The sequence below is a fragment of the Carlito syrichta genome, unplaced genomic scaffold (assembly GCF_000164805.1).
Source record: "Carlito syrichta isolate Samal-C Ts95f unplaced genomic scaffold, Tarsius_syrichta-2.0.1 Scaffold289015, whole genome shotgun sequence".
Lineage (NCBI taxonomy): Eukaryota > Metazoa > Chordata > Mammalia > Primates > Tarsiidae > Carlito > Carlito syrichta.
In genome coordinates this window covers 40,333-46,826 of record NW_007233111.1, presented here as the reverse complement: position 1 = coordinate 46,826, position 6,494 = coordinate 40,333, and positions in this window count along the sequence as shown.

The window sequence follows — 6,494 nt, the reverse complement described above, 5'->3', positions numbered from 1 at the left end:
AAAAAAAAAACAAAAAAAAAACTATGTTCATAAAATATCCCCAATCTCTATACATCGCCCCCCACATACACACACACACACACACACACACACACACAGAATCAAGACTAGAAAGAATCCCATGAACATAGTTAAGATGTTTGAGCTATGGATAATTTTTTTCCTTCTTTATACTTTTCCTAATTTCCAGTAGTGAACATGTATTGCTTTTATAACAAAAATTATAACATATCATATAACTAGTAAGGATAACTAATATCCTGAGAGGAAAGGAAAGTGAAGATTTCATCTTTACACCTATTTCTGAAACTTACACTTTTCAAAGCAACCATAAGAGGATGGCAAATAAGCATGGAATCCTAATAAGATACTTGGTAAGAATGAAAATGAACACTTAATGGTAGACCTCAGGTTCTAACTGCTTGCCCTAAATTTAGAAGAAATTATTTACATGTATGTTGAAGTTGGAAGAGTCCTATCTGAACAATGAACTAGGTTAAAGTTGATGAATATGTTTCATTGTGCTAAAATGTATTAAGTTTAATGCTAATAACATTGTTTTGCTTGTTATAGAGCTTTATATGAATAATATCAAATTCTATTTGGTCTTCTGCCTTCTTACTTATTTTCTCCATAGCATTATTTTATCTTTTAAAATGTAATGTTTGACACATACAAAAGAATGTCATAGTATATTGTGAAGCAAATTGTGAAGCATACTAAGAAAATAAATACCTATGAAGCCTGCCACCAACTTAAGAATTAAAGCATTTTAGGGGCACGCCTCATCAAAAGGGTACCTGCATAATGAACATTTGTATACCTAACCCTGAATTGTACTCCACATCTTTAAAATCAAAAATTAAAAAAAGTAAAAATAAAGCATTTTAAATACCCTGTCCTCTTCCTTATAGTATTCCTTACTTGTGCACCAGAACAATGTTCACAGTATTACACATAATTATAGCACAAAACTGAAACAAACACAATCCCCATGAACCAACGAATAGATAAATAAATTGTAATGTATTCACCCAATAGAATGCCCATCAATGAATGAACTATAGCTACACACAACTGAGCACAGATAAATCTTAGAAATATAACAAGTAAAATAATTACATACCAGAAGACCATATGCTAAGCCTTTGCTCTGTGCTGGACTTTTCATGTTACTTATTGCCTGTTATGGCAAAGAAGTGGGTCTCTTTGATTCAGAAATACCAAAACCTTGATGGACACGACTGAAAATTTGTCCTCCTAGCACCTGGCTCAGGACACGGTAGGACACACTTCTGTACACCAGCCAAAGTCCCAGATTTTTTCTGCAACTCATCTCTCCAGTTCAGTGTATTCAGATTATCTTTCTCTCAGTTATCTAGGATTTTTTTTGGTTGGTTTATATTTCAATGATGACCTTTAAAACAATTAAATATGAACATAATTGACTTATCAAACAATCTGAACTGGGAGAAGTTCAAATCTGTAAGTTTTTTTCTCCAACTGATGGATTCATTTGTGCTAAGATAAATCTCCCTTTCCAGTTACTTTCTGATTACTTCCAGTTCAATCTATGTAAACCCAGTTAAAACTTCATTGTCAATTTTCTCCCTCTGCCCACATCTCATGCTGCTTCACCCACAGCTTGAAACCCAAAGAGCAAAAGAGGAGGAGTCCTCACTTTCTTTTAGGGTTTCCACTGTTCAGGTGAATGGAGTGGGTGCAGGAGTTATGGAAAGAGATGATGGAATCCTACTTAACCAGTGATGTTGTGTTTTTTTCTTGACTACACTGGTTATTTATCCACTTTCTTGATGTGGCAGGAGTCCAGACACTAGCTTTCTCAGGAAACACAACGTAAGTTCATGTTAGGGCACAGTGTGTTCTTGTGAGAAAACCACTCACTACATAATTCTGGGTATTGAAGATCTGATCCAGCTCCACTCATTACAATCCCTTTATCCATATGTCCTCTAGAGCTAACTCATTCCAGCCAATTGTTAAACTTTCAGAAATTTTGTGAGCTGATTGTTAATTAATTGGTAGCTTAAAATCAACTGTGTTGGGATAATTTACACTACAGAAATTGACAAAACTCACAATTCCTATCTACTTTTTTTTTTGCCTTAGAAAGTCAGTTAAACATATGCTAGTATTTACTAGAATGTCCACAGCTTTCATCTCCTCTCCCTAGTGATCTAACCTACAGCCTCTTGCTGCTTCATCCAGAGACCAGTCCTTTAAGGTGTTATACTGACAAGATGGCTGAAGCCTGATTACTACATAAAGCATTCGAGTGACTCAGAGGAATATCATACACTATTCCCACACTAAGGAATGTGAATGCCCACAATTGTACTTATTGGTTCTTCACCCTACCCAGTCATCTCTCTCCAAATCTCTCTGCTCTTTCTGCTCAGATTATCAGATTAGCAGTTCAGCAATCAACTTCCTAAACAAGCATACAGCTCAGGAAAGAAACATTGACCTCCCCTTCTTCTTTCCTCAAAAGAGTATCTCAATCTATGGAATCTCCGGCAGCAATTATCTTAGAGCAGGGATCCCCAACCACCTGTCCACAACCTGTTAGGAACCGAGCTGCACAGCATGAGGTGAACAGCTGGTGAACAGAGCTCCCTGTCTTCTGCCAGATCAACTGTGGTATTAGATTCTCATAGGAGTGCAAACCCTCTTGCGAAATGTACGAGTGAGAATTCTAGGTTGTGCTCTCCTTATGAGAATCTAATGCCTGATGATTGCCCCCCTACCATCTAATGCCTGATGATTCCCCCTTCGTTGGTGAGAATTCTAGGTTGTGCTCTCCTTATGAGAATCTAATGCCTGATGATTGCCCCCTACCATCTAATGCCTGATGATTCCCCCTTCGTTGGTGGAAAGATTGTCTTCCACAAAACAGGTCCCTGATGCCAAAAAAGTGGGTATCACTGTCTTTGGTCCCCTTCCCACTCAGTGAGGGGAACAACTAACATCTTGTACAAATAGCACTCCTACGATCTTGTCTCCCTGATGATGACCTTAGGGCAGAAGTTCTCAATCTTTCTGGCCTCAGAACTCTTTTTTTTCCCTTTAAAAGTATTGAAGACCTCAAAGAGCTGCTGTTTACATGAGCTATATCTATTGAAATTGGCTATATTATCAATTAAAAAATAGAATATTTTGGAATATAGCCATAATATGATTTTATGTAGCAACTAAAAATCTCCACTGTAAATTCATGAGTGAAAACTAAAAATAATGTCTTAGGATAATTATAAAAGTTTTGACCTTATAGAGTCCTCAAGTAAAGGTCTTAGGGATTTTCAGAGGTCCTCATTGAGTGTTGAAAGACAATTATCTATAAATCTATTATATTTCTGCATGTCTTGGAAGCCTAGGCATCAAGTGCTTTTAATCAAGACTATCTTTCCAAGGATATTTGTACAGTGAACAACCTTGAGAAAATAGAGACAATGCCTCCCTCCCAGAGCTAAGGATGGGTTTGTTTACTGTCAAATAAAAATAATGTTGCCTTCTGTTCTAAAGTTAATTATTAAAGACTATAATACCCATAATAAAAAATTCAGGTTCCCTAATCTTGGGGTTCCTGTTCTGTAACACAGTCCGCTGCATATGGTGATATTACCTGATAGTCTTCACATCGCCATTTGAGAATTGGAGCTTGGTAAACTTAGTGCAAAACTGAACATATTTTGGCTATTTCTATGGTTGTGAATAATAGGTTGTTCGTTGTCTGATCCAGGAGTCAAATGTCTTCTACTGGCATCTATGACTCCGTGGCAAGTTAACATATTAGCTTGCAGTAGAATAAAAATCTCAGTTACTTTATAGTTCTTGACATCTACATTTTGAAAAACATGACCCTAGAGATTTCTCAATATTTCATAAACATATAGAGATGATATAAGTCATAGGTACATCATAGATGAATCCCAGAGTTTTTGGGGGACTGATCCAAAATTATTACATTCTTTTTATATTATACCATTGTATTATGATAAAAATATGATATAATACATGAAGGACACTAAATATTGAATTTTCATAAAACTTCCCAATGTAATATTTTCAAAATTGTAAGAAATTTGAGTTTACTTTCTTGAATGCAACTTTTATATCAGATGTGTTAAATGAAGTGCTTCTATGCCCTTTCTAAACAAGACTTTTCAAATAGTAACTATTATAATGATATGTTATCTATAAATCCCACATTAATATACTTATGATTTAAAAATAAATAATACTATTATGAAAGAATAGTGTACTTTATGGGATTGGTGAGTAAGCTAGCACTCTATCAAAAAGTCAGTGAAAGTCATTGTTCCTGTCATAGTTCTCATGTCTATGCATACCCTTCGTTGTTTGATACACTTCTACATATATCACTGAGGACTAGGGTTTGCACAATGCTACTTTGGTCTTAAGTGCCTGATAATTTTTCACACAATTAATACATCCATGTTGCCAGCAGCCATGCATATATATATATATATATATATATATATAAATCTAATCAGAGCCCACCCTGTACCTTTTCTTAATCACTGCTCCCCTCCACAGGGTAATCATCCCAACCTTAGAGTTATGAAAATTTTTTAACACTTTATTGAGATATAATTCACATGCTGTATAACTTGCTCATTAAGTTGCACAATTCAGTGGATTTTTATATGAGTTTAATAACAGAGAGTTTTATGTAGCCATAATCACAATCCAATTTTAGGATATTTTCATCACCCCAAAAGAAAACCCATATTCATTAGCAATCACTTCCTATTGTCCCTCACAGCCCTCCTTCAACTCAGAGTAAGATTTTTAAATGACTATCTCTTTCTTTAAATTTGACATCAACAAAAATTTTATTCTCTTAAGTAGATAGAAATTTTAAATTATTTATTTACAATGAATTGAAAATTTCCAATAGCTAAAGTTACAAATAAAGAATCTAAAAGACTTTTCTTAATCAACTTAATATTAAAATTCCCTATGAAAATGCGAATAAACTTTTAAATACTATTGAACTTTTCCAGTTTTTATTAATCATCGATTGCTGGGTAACAAATCACTCCAAAATTTAATGACTTACAACAATAATAAAAATACATCACCTCATAAAGTTTCTGTGGGTCAAGAACTTAGAAATGGCTTGGCTATGCATTTCTGGCTCAGGTCTCTCTTTAGGTTGTAGTTAAAATGTCAGCAGAAGTCACAGATCATCTGAAGGCTTGTTGGGGATAGAGGATCTGCTTCCAAGGCAGTTCTTTTACATAGTTGGTGTGGTAGGCTGAGAAAACGGCCCCCTGTGTCCTAATCCCCAGAATTGTGGGTGTGATTATATGGGTATTAGGATCTTGAGATGGGAGATTATCCTGAACTGCCCATGTGGGCCCAATGTAATCACAGGAGACCATAGAAGAAGGAAGCAAAAGGGATTAGGGTGAGTGGCAGGAGATGTGAAGACAGAGAAAAGGCTAGAGTAGTCAAGGAAGAGCTCATGAGCTAAGGACTGCAGATGGCCTCAAGAAGCTAAAAACAGCAAGAAAACATATTCTTCCTTCAAAGTCTCCAGAAGAAACTAGGCCTGCCAACCCCTTGACTAGCCTAGTAAGACTGATTTTGAACTTCTAATCTCCATCTCCATAAGATACTGTTTGTTTTGTTGTAAGTGACTGAATTTGTGGTAATTTATTACAACAGCAGAAGGAAACTAATGCAGTTGGTGAGCTGGTGCTAGCTATGGGCTGGAGACCTCAGCTTCTTGCCACACAGACATCTCATAAAACTTCTTCAATGTCCTTATGACATAGCTGCTGGTTTCTCCAGAGCAAAAGATGCAAGAGACAACAACATGGAAGCTACAATGTCTTTCATGACTTAGTCTTAAATATAGCACTCCATTGTTTCTGAAGTATCCTACTGGTTACAAAGCTGAGCCCTGTTCAGTGTGGGAGGCAACTACATAAGGCAAGACTTTGAGGAGTCAAGTGTCTTAGGGCTCACCTTGGAAGAGAGCTACCACACACATCAAGTATTTTCAATGACATTAAAATTCTAGTTTATAGAGCACATTTATGTCTTACAAAGCAGTCACCTTGCTAAGTTTCCATGCCACTGAAGAGCGCTTATAAGCCAGAAAAGTAAAGATATCAAGTATAGATGAAGACAGGGATTGGGCCTTTAGATCAAGGAGCTCAGCTCCTAACTTCCCTGACACCTTCTTTTCCCCCTAATTGCTGGCTTTGGATTGGGACAATGATTCTTGGGCACCTGCAACATAAATTCCCTCCAGCAATGCCATGGACCTTATCATAGTTTGGGTCTCTGAAATAAAAGCCAGAAATAAAGGCTTTAGTGCAGGTAGTTTATTTGGGAAGTGAGTCCTAGGGGTTAGGACCTGGGAGACTGAAGAAAACAGGAGGGAAAGTCAATAAAAGGATGTGTTTGCAAATTGGTTGCCATTATGGGTGACTAGTGCT